At 36.4% G+C, this 21,628-nt stretch overlaps 1 protein-coding gene across 2 annotated transcripts in view; it reads left to right on the top strand.

Moving 5' to 3' along the window:
• LOC127627031 (MAGUK p55 subfamily member 7) overlaps window positions 1–21,628 on the top strand; it is a 175,348-nt gene that overhangs the window by 15,460 nt on the left and 138,260 nt on the right. For both annotated transcript variants that reach the window (XM_052103232.1, XM_052103231.1), the window contains one exon: window positions 14,408–14,471. The gene's annotated coding sequence lies outside the window, so the exon portion shown is untranslated. The remainder of the gene's footprint in view (window positions 1–14,407; window positions 14,472–21,628) is intronic.

Raw genomic sequence — 21,628 nt, 5'->3', positions numbered from 1 at the left:
ATGAGAATACAATTTTCCTTGATATTTAGACATACAAGCGGTAACTGTACTATAAATACTTACTGTAAATTTCAGAACTCAACTTCCTCCCCAGTCTAAAAAGAGCATTTATAGTCACCACCCTTCTGAAATGTCTAGTTTTGAAATCTGTCTGTTTGTATCGTCATTTGCTCATTTGTATTTACACATCCCACAACATGCGTCATCGTACCCTTGGCCCCACCCACTGGACCACAGTTAAAATCAAGAGAGTAGTTCTTGTGTGGTTAACTAGCCTGAACACCACAAAGGGACACATCTGGACTATTTGAATTTTTTTTGTATATTAACATGAACTACACAGACTCTTTGACCTCTGCCATGTATCTTGCCGCTTTTAAAATACACTGTGTCAAGTTACAACTTTGAAAGGGAGGAGCAATTCTCTTTCATTCAGCTGCTACATCTTGTTGTTTTTGGCACAATCGTGCCATAGATGCTTTCTTTCGCCCATCTGCACTATATTTAATTGTTGGTGTATTTAACCATAGACTAGAAGGACGTCTTTGACCTTTTGATGTGTTTTTGGCAGTGTGTGAGCCTCAGTGCGCCTACAGTATATGTGTGTGTGCATCATTTCACCGTGCTTGGGACTATGATTTGTGCATTTTTTTCGGCTTATATCAGTGTGGATTGTTTGTGAACCAGTCATAATACGATTCAAGCTTTGCAAAGGAACAGTTATTGAAGAATGGGGCAGTAAAAAACACTGATCAAAACACCCGATCAAAAATGTAAGTACACCATTTCATTCATTAATATTTCAAACGTCATGACTGATAGTTTATGGTGCTGATTAGGAGAAGAGGAGAAATGGTTGTAAGACAGTGTTTGGAGTTTTTTTACATTTTAAAGTTAAATACTTCAATCTGGTGCACTTTGAGAGCAAAAGTAGTGGCTAGTGTTACGCTCTTGTAAACAGTTTTGTGCTCTTAAACCTGCAGTAGGCAACTTTGAAATATATTGAATTGTGAGAAACAGCGCCCCCAATTATTCCCCATATACATGATGCTCTTCACCCCCAGCCAGGGATACTTGATAGCTGTTCACAAACCGAGCCAAGGCCTACCTTTCACTGAGTCTGTGGTGCTAACTAACCTCTCACAGGGTCTCATTTAACTTAGACACCATGTTTATATAGAATTCTTTTTTTCAATTAATAAATAGTACACACTGTAGCTTTAACAATTTTGTGCTGTAACCTTTCTAAAACGCAGGGCACAAACTAGTGATGTCAGTTTCGGCTTTTAATCTTTTAACGTTACCTCAGACTGCTAATGATAGCTAGCTAGTGAAGCCGTAAGCAGTGTAATATTTTGCCTATTAACCCAGTAATGCTAACTTTTTTGTTTGTTTTCTTTTGCTTCTTTTTGAACCCAGCCAACCTGTATAGCTATTATATTACATTATATTGTATTACATTACATTACATTGTATTGTATGATATTATGCAATGGTAAAATATTTATGCCTTAAATTTTTCAGTTTCACACATTATTTTCAGGCTCTCTGATTAACTCACAAGCCCTTATTTCACAAGAAGGAAGACTTCGAGATTCTGTTTCTTGGATGTTATCATCTCCACATAAATAGAGCAGGGCATCTCCTCTGTCTCACTGCCTGTTATTAACACTGCGTGAATAAACTCACAAGACCACGGATATTTGACATTACATGGCTGTTAAATGAATCTGGAGTGCTTTGCGTTCACAAAATTAATAAATTTATTCCTTGTTTATGTTTTCGCTGGAGTTTGCCGCAAGTCTCTGTAGAGGTCGTGAACATCAGAGTGCTTGAGAAGTGGTTCATCTTCACATGACATCGGCGGTGCGGTTCCCGCGGAGTTCAACTGAATGAGTCACAAGTGTTTTTTCCTGCTGCGCATGAGACATCATGCAGGGAAAGACAAGGCTAAATCCAGCTTCTTAATCAACTGCTTTTTATTTTGTAAAAGGGACCTGGTGCTTTGAAACTAAACAACACTATCACTGGCGAGTGAAAATGTTCATAGTGATTTACTCGCAATGTAGAGCGCTGGTTAACGTTACTTACCTCAAAAATGTGTCGTCCTCCTCAACCAAATAACGTTTGACTGATCCAGGAATACTCCATTGTGTGTGTGTGTGTGTGTGTGTGTGTGTGTGTGTGTGTGTGTGTGTGTGTGCGTGCATGCGTGTGCGTGTTTTTGTGATTTACGAGGACAATTTTGTAAGTTACAAATTAGTAATTACAAGGGTATTATGCTATAAATGCGATTTATGAGGACATTTCTAGTGTCCCCATAATTTAAATCGCTTAAAAATCATATTAAACAATGTTTTATTGAAAATGTAAAAATGCAGAAAGTTTTTTGTGAGGGTTAGGTTTAGGGGTAGGGTTAGGGTTAGGGGATAGAATCTATAGTTTGTACAGAATAAAAATCATTATGTCTATGGAAAGTCCTCATAATGATAGGTAGACCAACATATGTGCGTGTGTGTGTGTGTGTGTGTGCGAGCGAGCGAGCGAGCAAGCGCATGAGTTTACAGCAGCGGGGAGGAGCTGACTGAACTGACCGGTGCACGAGAGAGAGCGCAAAACACAACTTTTAATTTCATGTTATTATGAGAATGTGAAGTGCAAAAATATTTTAGATGAGAAGTGTAAAAATGTTTTCGGTTCATTACGAGACATTAGACTGTGGCGGACTGCCATAGTCTAGTCAATTAATGGGAAACGCTGCACAGGCTGTATTCTTACTTTCAAAAACTGTGAGATTGAGTGCTATAGAATGAAACAGAATACTTTAAACTAAATATAAAGATTTCAAATGAAATACTTTTGGCTTAAAAATACAGTGCTTATGGTACGAGATTATGAAAAACACTTTGCGATGACCAAAAAAACACTTTGCGATGACCAAAGACTTCTGTCTGACAAGTGTACATAGACCAACAATTAAAAAATAGCACAGATTCAAATTCTAATCGCTTTTAACTGTCCATCTAAGGGAATTTTAAAGTTGCCATATTAAGCTCATTTACAGGTTCATAATTTTGTTTTGAAAGTAGCTGAACTTTTGTCACCAGAGCTATGAATGGAGAACAGAGGCTTACTCCCAGATGGACATTACTGGAGGCATTAGAAAGTTAATGAGCAAGTTAGCCGTGGACTACCGTGGCTAGCGGCCGTAACATTATAGCTTGTAATTATAAGTAAACCTCCTCACATTGCCAATGATAAAGACTCTTGAGATTGACAATTTTGTTATTGTTGTGGTTGTCCTGCTGAGGAATAGTGGTAAAAATTAATTTTAACCACTGATTCTTCAATCCGTCCACCTTTTCAGGGCTCTACGCTAACTTTTTTCTCAAGGAGTACATGCGCTCCTAAATGAAAAAATGTAGGAGCACACAAAAAAATTTAGGAGCACAGTGAAAATGTAATACAGAGTTTATTAACAAACAATTTATTACATACATATTTATAATGTGTGTATGAGTGTGTGTGCATGTACTAAGGGACACACATCTGTGGAACAGCACATACCACCCAAATCACTCATTGACCCATGCCTACTAGAATCAAAGTATATCAGTTGTCCAGCTGCTTTTGTATGTTGAACGTCTGACATACTTAGAGGTCAGCCAGCGATCTCTCATTATGTCAGCAATTTGACCGATCATCTCCACACATTGTCGTATGTGGGATTAATGTAAACTCAGTTTTTGTGGTCTGATAAGCGGCCCAAATTTGATGAAAGGTTCTTCTTCTTTCACAATGAAATATGCAATGTTTATCTTTATTTTCAGCTGCTTCCACTTTTGGACACTGCAGGCTGCTGACACTGAGCTTGATGGTTTCTTCTGTCTCATCCAGAGCACTGGATATGCCGCCGTGAGATGTTATGATTCGCTACACTATCTCTTTTCAGATTAGCGATGGGCATTCCGGCTCTTTTCATAATTGGTGTTAAAACAATTCTATTAAAATTATTAAATGAAATTATACTGTACCTTAACCACAATGTATTTAAAAATGCATTGATTTGTTATGAAAAATAATGCTATTAAACATTTGCATTTAAAGTATAACTTATTGTATATAAACAAAGTGCATATAAATCTAACAATTCAAAATGAATACAATCTGAACAGCATAATAGACAGGGCCACCACTGGCCAAATTGATACCCTACGCGTGATTATGAGCGTGAAGCGATCGTCTTGTGTTCCGCAACTGCTTTCGGGTAACGAAATAACGTATAGCGAGCGAGTAAGGGCAGCCGGTAGACTTTTTTTGTGCCATCCTAGGGTAAGATTGTGCCCCCCTAGGGAGTTGATTCCCTACGCAAACTGCATAGTATGCCTGTAGGTAGCGGTGGTACTGATAATAGAATAATGCACCATATCAAAGAGAAATTTATAATTTGCTAAACTGCAGCATCCCACAAATTGAAATAAATGTAAAAATGAAGGCTGTTATTTCTTGTGTGCATTTAATGTATAACTTTTCAATGTATATAAACAAAGTGCATATAAATGTAACAATTCAAATTAAATCTGAACAGCATAAGTTGGCTCCGCCCTCCCTCATGCATCTTTTGGTTCATTGGTTGACACTGTGTGTCTGATTGACAGGAACAACAGTTGATGCTTTTAGTCTGAGCGGACAGTCAGAAATAATGTGTCCGCTTGAGCATTGAGGCCTATATTATTGATTTTTTTTTTTCTTCATTATTTTCACATCTTTTGAGTATTCATATCTTAATTTGTTTTTAAATATTTTTATAAATGGATTCTGCTATGCGAGCCGGCTCCCAACGTTCACCTACAAGAGCCGACTCTTTCGCAAATGGCCTATCACTATTTCAGATGCGTGTTTCCTGACACGAAGGACGAGATGCCCACCTGTTTCTGCCCTCTACAATATTTGCAGAACATGACTTTGTTTTCGAACTCTAGCTATGGGAACATTTTGAGCCAATTTGCATTGAATCTATATGTTCTCCCTCCTCCGGCTACAGTGGACGTTGAAGTGACAGCTGGGGTCACGGTAGCTTCGCTAACATTGTTTTCAGCATCCCTAATGTTAGCCGTCTCAGGTAAACCTTGTGAATCCCCCTCGCCAAATTCCTCTTTCTCCTCGTCTCTTTTTCGCTTAAATTAAAATGCGATGTCGCCTATACTGAGACTTTTTTCCATTGTTCACCTTTCTCTCTCTGACTGAACGGCATCATCACAGAAAACTACTGTGGTTGGCACAAGCTGCTTGTGGAATGTGTGTCTTGTAATATAAAAAAATGATCTAGACAAGTGAAATACTCGCAATGTAGAGCCCTGCTTTTGGAAGTCCATACAAAGGAGTTTTGTTTTCGCAGTGAAAAAACGGCGTCTTCTCGACATGGCGACTACACTAACCCAACTCATCCTGGCCTTGGTTATAACTACCTTTGTTTGAGGGCAGGCCAAAGTAGTCCTTAGGTGGGCATTACGCAGATGTGTTACATAATGATGTAGCTATGTCTCGAAGTAATGGTTGGACTGCAAACCAGGTGTTTCAGACAGTTCAGATACCGTGTTTCCTGTGGGAGATTAACTTCCTTTGGTGTGGAATATGTGCTTTGTAAATTTGCAGACTTCTTACATGCACAAAAAGCTATATTACACACTTAAGGAAAGGTAAAATCCTCAAAAGCATAATATGTAAGCGTTTGTGTGACTTATTCAATTGAACTCCGACTGTCTCACTGAGCCGCACTGCGGACTTTCCTCAAAGCAGCTCCTGATTAGCATGTGAAGATGAACTGTTTTGGAAGATGAATGATAAACCTGTAGCAAATCTCACTTGTGAACTTGTTAGTCCAGATGCAAGATCTGGCGGTTGGGGGGTGGGGACAATCATGTCCTGACCAATCACAAGAGCTGGAACAATCGATGACAGACCAACTAAAATGGATTATCTTAGAACATGATGACATCATGCAACAGTGCCATCAATGGCTTTGAAGTCCAAAGCAAGTCTAGCAGTGGCAATTGCTGATGCAGTGGTAGAAGAATGAATGTTAAATAACTTGACAATAAAATTATTAAGAGTAAATTTATCATGTAACAAATAAAAAGGGACTATTTTAGCCCACTGATTCTGTGGAGACATGTAATGTCTATGGATGGCAATAATTTAATTCTCTGAAGAAATATTTCTGTGTAAATGTAAAACAAATATGCCACAAGTTCCATGAAAATATGAAATTCAGGTATCAATATGAATCACAGTAGTGAAGTATGAAATTCTCATTTATTACCGGAGAATTTGTCCAACAGCTAAACTCAATAAATTATTGATGAAATAATATCTCAATACATCCCTAAAAGCAAATGGAAAAAAAAATTTGAGAATGCAGAAGTAATAATAAGACAGGAATCTGGTGGGGAAAGAAAGGGGAGAGAAACTGAAGAGAGGCTGTGATTGTGTTACTCTCTTCCACTCACTGGTTTGATTCGGTTGAGTAGCTCTGATTCACAAAAAGAGACTGCAGCCCTGAAACTCCCCTAACAGCCAGTGCTCGCTTTGTTTAAGCGTCTCTGGGACAAAGAATCCATTATAGAGAGGGGGGCTTACACACACATATATCGCTCCCTTTCTGTCTTTCTCATAGTTTAGACAAAGAGGCACTCAAACAGTCACCTCATAAGAGTGCACTAATGTAGACTGCTGTCCTGGCTTACAATGTCAGAGAGGTTTTGTGGTGATTTATGACTGTTTTGACCATTTACACCAATAAGCCACAACATTAGAACCACCTGCCTAATATTGTGTAGGTCCCCCTCGTGCTGCCTAAACCAACCTGCATCTCAGAATAGTATTGTGAGATAGTGATTAGCCAAGTTAACGTAGACTTTGTCAGTTCGAACCAGTCTGGCCATTCTCTGTTGACCTCTCTCATTAACAAGGAGTTTCCATCCACAGAATTTTGAAATTAATTATGCTTTCATTATACTTTCATTATGCTTTTGTCCCACAGGCATATGGTTTTGGATTTACTCAGTTGCAAAGTCAACATAAAGTCAAAAATGTACCCTATTTCTCCATACCTTAAATTCTTCATGTTCCTGATCTTATTGTGAATGATTCATCAATGCACGTTATCACATGGGAAAAATGTTTGTCTTCCTTTAATCAAAATATAATGACTTGCTCTGCCTCTGAAACTACTTTCCTTTTCAGCTGAAGTCACCCATCCATCTTATTTTTCAGTCACTCCCTTCCAACCACCTGACACCTAGAAACCGTTTTTCTTGATCCAATCAGTTCTTCATGGATGAAAATGGATTGCTGCCATTTTGTTCTCATCGAATATACAGTTTCTGAAATATACTACTTTACCGAGGTAAAATAGCTTGGGGTCATGTTTACTTTAACTGTGTTCTCAATTGTATGAAAAGATAAACAGGGTTCGTACAAGGTGCTTTAAGTACTTGAATTTGGCTTTTTCAAATTTAAGTCCTGGAAAACCCTTGAAAATAGCAATTTTTACCAAGAGGTGCTTAAAAAGTTCTTGAATTACAGAAAATCTTAAAATACGTTGCTTAAAACGTTTAATAAATGAAATGTATTTATTTTCTGAAAAACACGACGACAGACCACTAGACCACTGCCGAAACAGGCAGTGCATGGACGGCACTGTCACGTGACACCTGTTACTTTTGGCAGCACTGTTCAGAATGGGCCAATCACAATCAAGTGTTACTGGAAGAATTTAAAAAAATATATATTTTATAGATACTGCTGTGGTGGATTTAACAAGTATGAATCCTTTCAGCCATCAGTTTTAATTTCGATTTACTCTCCAGAGTGAAAATATTATATGAGATTTAAAATGTTTTGAATGATTTGAATGTAGATCAATGGAGGATTGTGTTTTGTGAGCCGTCTAGTGCCGCCTCGTGTAAGGAAAGCTTTGTGTCTCACAAAATAGGTTATTTCTGACAAAATTTGGGTCAGTATCAAAATATTATGACAAAGTCATGTCCCTTGACTTTTGAAGTCATGAAAATGCTTTCAAATTGTGAACTTTTTTTTTAAAAACTTTTTTATAACCTAACTATTAATAATATGAAATGGCTCGAAAAAATTCTTCTCCTCTTCTTCTGGTACACCACTTCTATGACATGTAAAGTTATTTTTGTATTTATTTTGTACTTATTTTTTATAAAAGCATTAGTGATGATAAGGCTGAACAAGTGTGCACAAAATCAAAACAAAATTATTATTAATAATTTAAATTATTTAAAATGAGTGTTTGATTTCATGGCATTGGTTTTTTTCAAACCTTTTTTATGTTTTTAAAAGAAATGTAATACAAAAAGTTCGAAGTCAAAGTTCAGAGGCTGCTTAAATTTGTATATAGTGATTTTTCCCAGCATGTTAAAAAGTTATTACTTCACATTTATAACTAATAACTTCACACACAAATATTTTGTTGTAACCCATTTAACCCTCGTCAAGTCAAGTCAAGTGAAGTCAAGTGGTTTTTATTGTCGTTTCAACCATATACAGTTAGTACAGTACACAGCAAAACGAGACAACGTTCCTCCAGGACCATGGTGCTACATAAAAACAACAAAGGACCAACATAGCACTATCGTTAGTGTTAATTTGATTTTGAATCATTAAATAATAAAAGAAAGAACAACAGCCAAGTTGCCTTTTATGAATAAAAATTAATATTTTAACATATTACAAAATATTTACCCTCAGCGTTTATAGACAAAAACTGAACTAAATGGAATATTTCAATATTTTGTATTAAGTCAAAATTTTTTGAGAATGATCCATTTGCAATTTCGGCCAGTTTCTCACATAAATATTTTTGACTTTAGAAAACATGAAACACAGCACGAGTCATATGGACTAATGTTTACGGACCCAGTTATTCTCTTTTGTTGGAAAGCGAAGCGTGTTTTAAGGGAGCACACTACAATTGCGCATCATGAATGAACCAAGAATTGTTACAGTGAGAATATGAAGTTAAAAATGCTCATGGTTGTACTTGTAATAAGTGGTGTTTTATAAAAATAAATTAATTGTATGTTTAACATTTTTTTATTTAAAATGAACAAAAATTTGTTTTAATGATATCGCAAGCATAGCCCTTAAAAACAAATAAATATGTGCTAGAAAAGTCCTTGAATGTCCTTGAATTTTACTTTGTTGCATCTGTATGAACCCTGGATGTATAAACCATCTTTTTCTCTACTGTGTGTCAGTTTTAGGAGCTATAATGATATACTGTAGGTGACTTGCCTGTCATTTCTCTGGTTTTGCTTAATTATTTGGAAACTGAATGTAGTGTTTTGAGGGCTGAGTGGTAACTCTGTCTCTCTCTCTTGGATGATCTCTCACACACACACACACACACACACACACACACACACACACACACACACACACACACACATACACACATGTGGGCAATGGCCTGGTGTCAAGAAGGGCAGCAAAGAAGCCACTTCTCTCCAATAAAAACATCAAGGACAGACTGAAATTCTGCATGAGGATTGGACAGGATTGGACAGCAGAAGACTGGTGCAAAGTTATTATCTCTGATGAAGCCCCCTTCCAACTGTTTGGGACATCTGGAAAATCGATAGTCTGGAGAAGAAAAGTTGAACGCTATCATGAGTCCTGTGTCGTGCCATCAGTGAAGCATCCTGAGACCATCCATGTGTGGGTTTCCTTTTCATCCAAGGGAGTGGGCTCTCTCACAATTCTGCCCAAAAACACTGCCATGAATAAAGAATGGTATCAAAACGTCCTGCACGAGCAACTTCTCCCAACGATCCAGGAGCAATTTGGTGATGATCTGTGTATTTTACAGTATGATGGAGCACCATGTTACAAGGCAAGAGTGATAATAAAGTGGCTCAGAGATCATTACATTTGAAATTTTGAATCCGTGGCCAAGCAACTCCCCGGATCTTAATTCCATAGAGAACCTGTGGTCAATCCTCAAAAGGCAGGTGGACAAGCAGCGGCCCACAAATTGTGATCAACTCAGAGCACTAATAAGGCAAGAATAGATCGCCATCAGTCAGGATTTGGCCCAGAAGCTGATACCCAGCATGCCAGAACAAATTGCAGCGGTTATGAAGAACAAGGGTAAACACTGTAAATATTGACTCTTTGCATAGATTGAATGTTTTTGCCAATAAAAGCCTTTAAAACTCATGACTCAATGCTTATCATTGTTTTCCGGTATACCATAGAAACATGTGAAAAAATAATCTACAAATGCTGAAGCAGCAAACTTTGCAAAACACAAAATTGATGTCACTGTGGAAACGTTGATATTGCAACGCACACTTGCGGTGGGTTATGAATCTGACACATTTCAGAATGCAACAACGTGTGAAATGGAGCTTGCTTGGCAAGATGCATTTACGTTCATGTACATCTGTAGAGTATGTTTGGGCCTTTATGCTATCTGCCCCTAACAATGGATCTGTTCATGGGGAAGTTTAATGTAACCTTTCTCACTTTTTAAACCTGTGTACTATTCAAATGGGACTGAATGGTGAAATAATTAATGTTCATCCTTCACAGTACCCCCTCTTTGATTTACAATATGTTTTTTAACCTTAGTTAACCATAAGAAGGCCTTATATTTATGAACATGTTTTCAACCATCTTTGGTTCTTGTGGAAATATGTTCCCTATGTTTTGGTAGTGGTATTGTGAAGAGCAGTGCTTGTTATTTATTTGTGTTGTTTTGAGAGTCTGTTCCAGGCTAGATGTTTGTTTTAAGGATACTCAGTGAGGTGGAATCCTCTGTGGCAGGCTTGATGAATGCCTTGATGTTGCATTGAGCTGTCTTCTTTGGCTAATATAGAGCTTCCTCTAGACAGAGATACTTGTTTTTGGTCCTCAGTGGAAAAGGAGGCCAGTGCTGGTAGAGTTAAAGACCTATTTGAATTTCTGTGGTCTGTGTGTGATGCGGTGCATGGATGTCTTTCTGTATCTGGTATCTATAGCATTGTTCAGCAGCATTTCCAAGGGAATTTGGAAAGCTACATTTGTTATTATTTATTTTTTACTTAAATTTAAAGAATCTAATATAGAAAAGCTAGACAGTCAAACAAGTATACTATGTCTTGCCAGATTATTAACCCTTTAAGCTCGAATAAAAATATGAATAAATACGGTCTTACAAACACTCCCTTTAAAACAAGCCCACACACAACATAATTGCATGCAAAGATCATTAGATAGTCCACATGAAGCACAATGTTCACCCAGCACAAAATGTGCTATCAGGCTAAAAACACATAAGCTTTCCTGGATCATATGACTTCATTGGAAATGATTACAGTTGAGTACAAATGAGTACATTGTCCAGCATCATGGAACACTAAACCGATCATATTAGGATTCAGATTGCTGAAACTGGGAAGTCATCCAAATATGGGCAGAGAGGATCATTCATTTTAATTACATATGGCCACCAGAAAATGGTGCCAAGTACTTGACACAGACTCAATTATGGCTCAAATGACACTGAATGAGATCTCATAACTCATGCTTGCATGCTTTGGGGAGAGAGCATACCTTTAGTCATTGTTGCATTTGCATGTGTAATTAGTTCTTATGTACAGTTATCATGATTTATTTGTTTGGAGAGGCTTTTTGACACTTGGAGACGTTTTTTGAAACTAGGATAAATTATATTTTTAATTCTATAACGTTTGATTGCTTTGTCTTATCAACACAAAATGTATTAATGGATACATTTATTAAAAGTTACTTAACGGTGACATGATTGGGAGCAAAACAAATGTTTTTCAGATCTATCTTATATGCACCCTGAGATATATAATGTCAAAGTTTTTTTAGTGATTTTTTTTCCATCAGTTTCTTAAACTGAAAGTATCATAATTTATCATGATCTATATCACGTTTTCTTTAAAATGATGCCAACAATTGACTTTGTTTTTGTGGAGTTATGAGCCTTTCATTTTGGCCATGCAACCAAAACAGGAAATCTTTAAGAGCACATTTTAGAGCTTTGTTGAAGTTTCAGGTCAGCTGTTAACTATTCAGTTATTGGTCCAATGATTAGAAGGTTAAATATGTGTGTCTGAGCAAAAACTGATTCAGTATAATGAGATTTAATTGTTAGCATGTTTACATGCATGCTCTCTCCGATTATCGTTATTACACGTGTGGTGATTTAAATGTATTAAACGCTTTCCTTTTTTTTTTTTTTTTTTTTTTTGGTGTTAGGTCACAAACTGCTTAAGAATAAATCGATTGACACTTTAAGATTTTTGCCAATTACCCCGATATCAAGTTGAATGTAAACACCTATTACAGGCATTTTTACCGGTTATCCAGTGAACGCAAGTGTTGTGCGCTTGCCTGACATCAAAAGCAGAGACTCTTGATTTTGGGAGTTATCAGTGTGTTGGTGTGCATGTAAACAGGCTTATTGATTCTGTAAAATGAGAAAAATAGTAAAGCCAAACATTGGTGCTGTTAAGAATGAGTTTATAAATATAACTTAAAATTAATTTATCTCATTGGATTATTGAAAAGGCCCTCCATACGGCTGCTGGCATTGTTTGTTTACATGCTAAAAGGCTTATTAGCATGTGGATTAGCGTGATGAATTGTGTGCATGTGCGCGTGTGTGTGTGAACGCAATGGACTCTGGAGCTGACAGCTTTAACATGAGATTAAAGAAAAAAGCCCTGCATATGCCAACTTTCATTTACTAATTATATAACATCAGGCTCTAGCATAAACTGTACCTAGTGGATGGGGAAGAATAGCAGACTGCAGAGACTATCACAAATTGCAATTAATTGTTATAAAAGGTCCAAAAGGAATGGTCTAAATTCAGTGACGTTGTGTGCCTGCACTTCAGCAATCAGACAACAGAACTAGAACCCACTAATTCCATTCATTCTGCTACTCCCTTGTGTACCTTGCACACATTTCACATCCATCTGTGATCCTCCTATTTAAAATGTAGTTTTATACACTGTGGTTGTGCCTTGTATTATGTTTCCTGTGTTAGAGCCTACATGCGCTGAATATCATTGAACATTGAACTAGTTTTGAGACTTTTCAAATATCAGATCAAAACCAAATGAGGGTTCCTATGGACATGGAAAGCCTGATTTCCAATCTTAAAATGTCATGAAAAAGTCAAAAAATTACTATAACGAATATTTTTTTTCTTTTGCTCAGATGTAAAATATTTTATCTACTAGAAATTGCTCTTTGCGAGTGCAATCTCTATAAAATGATTGTGAATATCCATATTCAGTTAACATGAACGTTTGTCAAAATAATGAAAGTCATGGAAATTCATTGGTCAAAAGTGGGAACCCTGCCAAATGTAAACCAGTAAAAAGACCTCTTCTGCATACAAAGAGTTCAACAGTGTACAGAGGTAAAATAACGCTGGTGTGCAGGTGTGCCTTCAGTTGGAAAGCATTGCACAATATACCTATGATATGATAGTCAGGAGGCCATGTGTGATGTGTTTTAATATTTAGCCCAAGTAGCTGATTCCCCCAAGGCGTAATCATGTAGGTCACAGCTACACTTTTAATATTATTCCAACTCTTTCCAACTGTTGTGTGCTCCAAGTTCGCATTGTGTGTGTTTTACCTTCTCCTGTGTGTCTGTTTTTTTTTGTCCATGCTGATCCACAGCTGAATGAATACAGTGAGTATTGATGTGTGGTGGTGTGGCAGAGTGCTTCTGAAAGCTGTCCTCCAAAAGGACCCTAAATAAATCATTCATCTCTAATGACTCCACACAGCCTCTAAGGGCCAATTGAGACCGTCACAGACAATGCTCACTCAAACTCTGTCAGAAGAGAAGGGGCTGTTGATCTCGTACAAATGCCCCAAATCATCACCTTAATGAGTCTTATAGTGTTTCAAACTTCAAACACAGCAAACAAAGGATGGTTGGATTTTTTTGTGGCATAATCACAGGAACACACATCTAACAGTGTGCACAATAAGCCTCAGGGAACACTTTGTTCTTCTCATAGACAGCTGATGCCTTAATGCATGTTTGCAAAACCTTGGATGAGTTTGTAGATATATATATATATATAAAACAAAATGTGTGATATGGTTTGTGGGGTTCATACATGTGTTGATTGAAACTAAATATCACTTCTCTTCATCCATCCTTAACACTGGTATGTTTTGAGTGTATGTTAATGTAGCTTTATGCGATATCGCCACCTAGTGGTTACAACATTAATGTGGTAACAAAAATGATTCCCATGCATTTCTGTACTAAAAATTACTCTCTTTTTACTCTGTTCCTCCCTAATTTATACTCTCTATCTCTGTCTATCTTTCAGATTGATCAGCTTGTGTTACAACAGAGTGAAGCTACTGGAGGAACTTGCAAGTCCTGTTAGTGAGGTATGTGGGGGTATGTGTGTGTGTGTGTGTGTGTGTGTGTGTGTGTGTGGCTGACTGTTCCAGTAGACTGGTGATTGGATGTGAGGTTTTACATACAACTTGTGCCGTCTGCATATAAACGCAGATCTGTTTTCTAGGCATGTAACGATACACAAATTTCACAATATGATACGATATGATGCATAGCCTCAACATACGATATGATACAATACGATACGAGCGCTCAAATTCTTTTTTGCTCAAACTTATTCAAGGATTTGACATAAATGTCTTTTAAATCATGAATTCCATACAAGACATTGGCAACAAAAAAACAGAGCTCTAAGTAACTTAAACAACAGCACTGCATTTATTTTGTTTGATTGTTGAGAATAACGTTTGTCTGCACTCTTGTTATTTATAATTGTATAGCACTTTTCACAATACACATAGTTTCAAAGCAAACTTATTAGAAAGTCATGCCTTGTTGTCTGAAAGCCCCTATGAACAAGCTGATGTGTCTGCAGCAAGGGAAAAAATTCCTTTCAAACCGATTGGCAAACATAATTTTTTTTTGCCCTCTTCTCCCTGTTTAACTTTGCATGTAAACTTTATAGGCGTTATTACTGCTTATAACATGTGCGCAAGTGTTGTTCTCAAAGCTGTTTACATTTTTTTATTTTTTTAATACTTAGGGTTATTTTATTACACCTCTGCATTATACATATTACAGAACTGTTTTACATTTTGACCTGTTGGTTTTACATATTCCAGCAGTATTTAAAGTCATCCAGTTTTAGCAATCTTACTTACAATCTACAATAAACAAAAACATCAATGCATCTGTTAATGGATAAACAAAAACAATTATTATCAATCGGCAAAAAATAAATAAATATTTAAATATTTAAAACCATCCTTAGGTCATTTAAAACTACTTGTTAATTGAATTTGTTTTGCGATTAGATCATTGATGGCCAATGCTTCCTTTTTATCCATATTTACTTTATAAGCAGAATAATTATACTGGGAGATTGGCTTTAAGTAAGGGATTGTTGTTTCAGGTTCTGTTAGAAAGAGGAGGATGTCATCAGCATATAATGATAACTTATGTTCTTCTCCTCTAATTGTAATGCCCTTAATTGCTTCGTTGTCTCGAATAAGTTGAGCAAGGGGTTCAATACAAATTGCGAACAACAGAGGTGATAAAGGGCACCCTTGTCTACAGCCACGTTCCTGGGGGAAGCTCTCGGATTTATGACCGTTGACTCTGATGAGGCAAGTGGGTTATTATACATTTTTTGAATCCACCTTATAAAATTGGGACCAAATTTTAACCATTCTATAGTTTGGAGTAAATATTGCCAGGATACACTGTCAAAGGCCTTGTATGCATCCAGAGATAAAAACAATGCTTTCTCCTTTGTGGATTTTGTATAACTCATTATACTTATTACTCTACAAAGATTATCATATTTATTGGTGTAGCTGGTGCTTCAGGTTTTAAGTGTTTTCTGCCTGAGCCGACGCTGTCTTGTGACAAATTTTTTTAACTGGGTAACAGCTGTGGGGACTGTGCTTTGAATTTTGGTAAGCAGACACAGATTTTAGCTAACAAATATTCTGCAGTTTCCGATTTCCCTGTGAGATTAGTCTTAAATGGAGTGACGGCTGACTGTCAAGTGAGGAAATTGCAATTTAGATGTTTATTTTATCTCGTCAAGTTTATATTATTCTGTATTCTGTGTCTTAATTTAAGTAATTTGAACTTAATATTCATGCAGTATGAAAATCATCTGTTTTAAAACACCGGTAGGTCTACAGTATATTGTGAAACTGTTATATCCCTACTGACCTCTAAGGATTTTAAATTAAATTGGAACTTTGAATATTTGTTGAATTCTTTTCTGAACTGAGTTAAGTCGAATCCCACTACTATTTGGGAATATTATTACCGTACATACGACTGCAATTATTAAACAACTTTATTACCAGCTTTGGTATTGCTGCTATTTTGAAACTTGAGTACCAGGGTAGCAGTGGTGAAAAGTAGATATGGGATTTTTGAGACCGATACCGATTTAAGTGGGGACAAATTCACTGATTACAAATATGGTGGCCAATATAGTTAATTTTTGAGTTGGAATGAAAACAGACCTTTTCTTTGTGGATTGTTTGCCGATTTTGCACCAATATGACTATGCAAAGGTACTCAGAAGGCTGCTTTCTTAAATCTTTTTATCAAAGAATATTTCACATTATTATTATACATTTTCAACAAACTCTAGAAATAAACACTGAGAAAATAAAGAATACATACAAATAAAATAAATAGCTTAAAAAACATCAGTACTGAATGTTCAGTATCAGTAAGTTGCTGACCATTAAAATAAAGAACAAATAAAAATACAATAAATAGCTAAATAAACATCAGCATTACTGTTTAGTATCAGTCAAATGCTTACTATATTAATACTGCCAGTCAATTATTGGCAGATTGTAAAACAAGAAGCATTTACAGCTGCTGAGACAAGAGATAAACAGTGGCAGTGGTGTTACACTGTATTCTGCTATACAAGTTCAGGGGAAACTTTCAATGATGGAAAACCAGACTTTTAACATTTTGTAATGACTGGAATTGTTCAGTTGAAGGGGGTACCAAACTGTGAATCCTTAACAAAACAGTTTTGTGAATACATGTTTATACATTAGCTTCCACTCAGCTGACAAGCAATGAAAGTAGCTGCGTGGTTTGCTAGTTAGCTATAAGCTTGTTGTCATGGAGAGTAAAAGATGAACCAGCATTTCGTCTTACCAACTAGGTAACAGCGTAGTGCGAAATCAACACTCAGACACTATACACCACCGCACAGTTGTCTGCTGAGCTGCAAAAAGATGCTCTGATGTTTACCTTTCAGTCTGCTTCATTACTTACTGCACTGACAAACTATAGCTGTCTAACAGCAAACAGACATGAGTGACATGGTTTCCAGGGACAGGGTTAAAATTATATTAGTTATATTGAAAAGGGAAAATGATTGGGTCATTGTTAATTAACTTTCCATTATGCATTTCACAAACTAGTTAGCAGGTTACCGAGAAGAGACAGCTCAACTCCGCACCTCTTGACTCTGCCCTGTCTGCAAAGCCACCATCAGTTCAGAGTCAGCTCTGTAAACAATGGAGTCAGAGTGCGCACTGCTGGACAAACTACGTAATAAAACCATTTCTAAAGCATTGTTTTCATATCTGTGCATATCGGTAAACCTATACGCCAAAACCGCTATGGTGAAAGGGTAATATCGGCCGATAACATCTACACTAGTGTAAAGTAACAAAGTACAAATACTTAATTACTGTACTAAAGTAGCTTTTTTAAAAATGTTTACTTTCTTGAATATTTAAATTTGTTGCAACTTTTACTTTGCTAAATTTTTTTAGTCACACAAATACTTTTTACTCTGATACAGGACCCTCTCGTGTCTCGTTACCTGGATGAAAAAAGTTAGTTTCATAATTTGTAAAAAGAGAGCTGAGAGCAGTTTAAAAACAGAGCGTAATGTGTTTGATTGACTGCAGCGTGAGCACAGACAATTAGTGCATGCACTTACGATACAAACGTGTACATTTGTTAAAGGTTTAGCAAACTCATACACATAGTCAGCCTGCCTTATGATTGGTTACTGGCACGTGGCACTTTGCCGTGTACTCCGTTGTATTATTGTATGTGGTTAGGGAAGCGTTTTGCAGTTTTCTAGATGAAACCGGTAGGTGTGTTTTATGTAGAAATTCCTACAAAGCATTCATGACCTTCGTGAGAGCAGACTAATGTAAGTGAGCGACAGAAACTGAGAGAAATGTTAAAAAGTATTCCTTAATATTCTCTCCATAGAATGCAGTAGATTCAGGCTATTCCTGAATCTACTACAGTTCAGCAGTAAAAAGGCAACCAATGAGTCAGCACAGCTGAATTTAGCCACTGCTCTTCCTGCAGAGCAGATGGTCCTAGCCCTTCCTCATAATTCACTATTCCAACATTCCAGTTCAAGATTCACTGATTTACAGGACTTGCTGCAAATATGCTTTAGAGGCTCATTCATTCACCCATAGATTCAGTAATTCACGTGATTTACTGATCTATAAGACTCCTAATACACCTGCAGATCATTTGATAATTCATGAGTCTCATGGTGCACTTTATTCACTGACTCCTATTCAGTATGAAGCAGTGATGCTAACGCATATTAGAGCCCATATCAATTATAAAATGTTCTTATATTAAGAGATGGTGTTTCTCTTATGGTCTAAAGGGGCCAACTGAAAAGATCTGTAGACTACATCTGCTGTTTTGAATCAGTATGCAAGTAAAAGTAGCTGAAAGCCAAAATATAAAATTTTAAACAAATCTTACCCCATTAAAATGAATTTGATACCAATAAATAATTACATTGTGTCCATATGGCAGAAGAGATAATGTATTCATTCATACTAAGTTTTCTTGCTCTGACTGCATGTAATAAGAGGAGAAACACAACGGAAACGCAAATATAGAGGGGTATAGTAGACTGTTCAGCAGTGAAGTTCAAGAGGCCATTTGTAAAAATGCTTGTATTTTCCATTATTCTAATTAAAAAAAGATTTTTTTAATTACAAATTATATTATCAGCATAACAATATGAGTGAAAAGTTTAATTGAACGGTTGACTTGTATTTGGTGTGTCCCTCTTTTGCTTTAATGACAAGCATGCAAACAGCATGAATTTACAAGTTACAAAATCCAGCATGATTTACGAAAATATCCAAAGACCAATTTTGTGCTTTAATAGAAGGAAATCTGCCCTGACAAATGTGCTTATTTGGGAGTGAGGCCTAGATATAGTGCAGAATCTTAAATGCATCTATTTCATTTCACATTATAATTTTCTTCACTCCTAAACTTGTCGTTTACATTTGAGGATTAAATTCGATTTTGAATCCCAGATTTTCAATGTGTACCCTGGCTTCTGATTCCCCCCGCATCTGAATGAGAGTCAAACAACAACAAAAAGTTAAGCTAACCTCAAACTAGGGATGCATTGATGTGTCAGCTGCCATTTTATTCATAGTAAAATCGGGTTTAAGCATGAAAATGCCAATATGAAAAATTATGGTTTATAATTAATTAACATCACATTTTGTAAAACAAAATGTGAATTCAAATGCACAATACAGATAAAATTATATAGCCACAGAATATAGAAGGGTTGGCACTCCTAAAAACATGTAATATTTAATTTGCAGTATAATCATTCTTGTTCTCACATTAATGAGGAACAAACGTTGTTACAGACGTGACAGTTGTAAAAGTAGCACTTACCTATACGAGATGAGGTAAAACCGCATCCAAAATGCTTTGAAACCAGTGAACTTTGACTTCTTGGACATTGTTGTGGTATCCATTAAGGCTACATAATTGTTTGAGAATTATTAGATTTAAATCGCAATATGCGCAATTTACTAAACCTTGAAAACATTCAGAAATTCAGTCAGCGCTTCAGTCAGCATTGTGTAAGCAAGTAGTGCCTTCTAGAGGTGTGCATGTCATTATCCATTATACCACAATATAACTTTTAAAAGGGCGTTTTGTTATTGATTTGTTTCTCACCCACACCAATCATATCACTTTAAGATATAGATGTAACCACTGGAGTCTTAAGGATTACTGTAATGCTGCCTTTATGTTTTTTTTTTCTTTTTTTTGGAGCATCACAATTTTGGCACCCACTCACTTGCATTGTATGGCCATACAGAGCTTAATTTGTGTTCTACTGAAGAAAGAAAGTTATACACATCTGGGATGGCATGAGGGTGTGTAAACGATGAGAGAATTTAAATTTTTGGGTTAACCATTTCTTTAAATCTGATCTCTACATTGAGCTTGCCAATTCTCTGAGGAAGTAATTGTGTGTCAGCATGTTGTGTTTTAAGTGAGTGTGAAATCGTTCTACTTATAAGACTTGGAACATTACTCTCTGCTCTCCCCACACATTTCACCTTCAATCTCTGCTCCTCTCCTCTATCATATTCTTGTTTCAGATTACGTTTGAATCTGACGTCTGATGCAAGTAGTAAATTGTGATGGCTCCTCTAGATGGCAGCAGTGTGTTTTTTATGTTTTTCACATAGTGGCTCATGCATACCTTTCTTTGCAGTCTGGTGTTTTTTTGTCTATCTCTCCTCTCCATACGGATTCTTGTTCCACAGACCTGATACTCTGTGATCTATATAGAAGCAAAGCAAGTATGGTTGCCCCCACCTCCCTCTTTCCGTCTCTCAGTTTATCATTTGTTCTTTCAGGCCACTGGTTACAGGTCTTTGGGGTGACATAAAGGTTTCAGGTGTTTTCGATGCTGCGGCACGGATCCGGGCAGGCAAGGGCCCCTGAAAGGAAAAAGTTGAAATTGGAATTTGATTTTTGGAACATTTGGGGCTAATGTATCTATGTCTAGTTTTTTCTGTCTCTTAGTTTCTTTGTCCTTTCCTCTCGTTTGCATACTTTCACCTTTTGATCTCATTTGGGATTGCAGAGTGGGCTCAATTTAAATATTTTATCCTGTTAAGTAGGACTGTTCAAATCTGTTTGTCAAATTATTAAGGTATGTGCATTTTGGTTGTAGTGTTGTAGTTCAAGAATTAAGTTAATCTACTGAGAACTTGAATTTATTTACTTAAAAAATTAGTTTAAAAAAAATTATTTATTTAATTTTTTTTAATTACTTTATTGTTTTTTTATGTAAATGTTTATTTAAAATGGGTTTGCTCTGTGCCATTTCATCAGTTGTGCTGTGTAGCTGTTTTTGAAGGCAAGAATGCGTCCTGTATATATGCACTATAATCTTCTCATACCGCAATCACACTGTATAGTACCGTCCAAAATGTCACTGTTACTAATCATAAAAATGTAAAATAAAATGGTTTTGAAGTTAATAAAAACTGAAGTCAAACAATGTTTTTGTTTTTTTAATTGCTCCTTGCTGTCTCTTCCAAGTACTTCGGTACTCATGCCCATTGTTAATTGCATAGTGTGTGTGTGTGTGTGTGTGTGTGTATATATGTATGTATGTATGCATGTATGTATGTATGTATATATATGTATGTATGTATATATATGTATGTATGTATATATATGTATATATATA

The sequence above is a fragment of the Xyrauchen texanus genome, chromosome 33 (assembly GCF_025860055.1).
Source record: "Xyrauchen texanus isolate HMW12.3.18 chromosome 33, RBS_HiC_50CHRs, whole genome shotgun sequence".
NCBI classification, from domain to species: Eukaryota; Metazoa; Chordata; class Actinopteri; order Cypriniformes; family Catostomidae; genus Xyrauchen; species Xyrauchen texanus.
Note: the sequence above shows the minus strand (reverse complement) of the source record. Positions and strands in the feature narration are given on the sequence as shown.